General features: G+C 37.8%; 1 protein-coding gene across 1 annotated transcript in view; it reads left to right on the forward strand.

Annotated features, from left to right (window-relative positions):
• The first annotated feature begins 578 nt into the window (after positions 1-578).
• Positions 579-825, forward strand: part of LOC128248506 (uncharacterized) — a 60,421-nt gene continuing 60,174 nt past the window's right edge. The window contains exon 1 of the mRNA XM_052969881.1: positions 579-732. The gene's annotated coding sequence lies outside the window, so the exon portion shown is untranslated. The remainder of the gene's footprint in view (positions 733-825) is intronic.

Raw genomic sequence — 825 nt, forward strand, 5'->3', positions numbered from 1 at the left:
GTATGTATGTATATATACATATATGTTTGTATGTAGTGCTCGTGTGTGTAGTGCTTGTTTGTGTATGTGTATGTGTGTGCATGTAGCGTGTATTTTGTGTGTGTGTGTGTGTGTGTTTTCTGTAACGAGGAAATGGGAGAAATTGTTTTGCAGTGACGATTGTGTTCATGCTTCGTTATCGGTCCCTCATGTTTAATTTGCAATGGTAGCGTTACTATGATTTATCTGTCATTTATCTGTCTGTTTGTCTTCCTGTCTATTTATACGCGCAGGCAAAGAGTTATTGTAAAGTAGCAACACTGAGTTTTTATTGTCTTCTTAAGCGAGGCCAGATATTACGACACTTCTCTTGAAAATAGACAAGTAAATATGTGCAAGCTTGGTGTGTATATATATATATATATATATATATGTATGTATATATTCTTTTATTCTTTTATTCTTCTATTCGTTTCAGTCATTTGACTGCGGCCATGCTGGAGCTCCGCCTTTAGACGAACAAATCGACCTCAGGACTTATTCTATCATACTTTTGCCGAACCGGTTCTCAAGCGATGGTGGTGGTGGGGCAACATACACACACACACACACGCTCATACATATATATATACGACGGGTTTCTTTCAGTTTCCTTCTATCAAATCTGCTCACAAGGCTTTGGTCGACTCGAGGCTATAGTAGAAGACATTTGCCCAAGATGCCACGCAGTGGGACTGAATCTGGAACCATATGGTTAGTAAGCAAGCTATTTACGTATGTATGTATGTATGTATGTATGTATGTATGTATGTATGTATGTATGTATGTATGTATGCATGCATGTAT

Source organism: Octopus bimaculoides, chromosome 8 (genome assembly GCF_001194135.2).
Source record: "Octopus bimaculoides isolate UCB-OBI-ISO-001 chromosome 8, ASM119413v2, whole genome shotgun sequence".
Classification (NCBI taxonomy): Eukaryota; Metazoa; Mollusca; class Cephalopoda; order Octopoda; family Octopodidae; genus Octopus; species Octopus bimaculoides.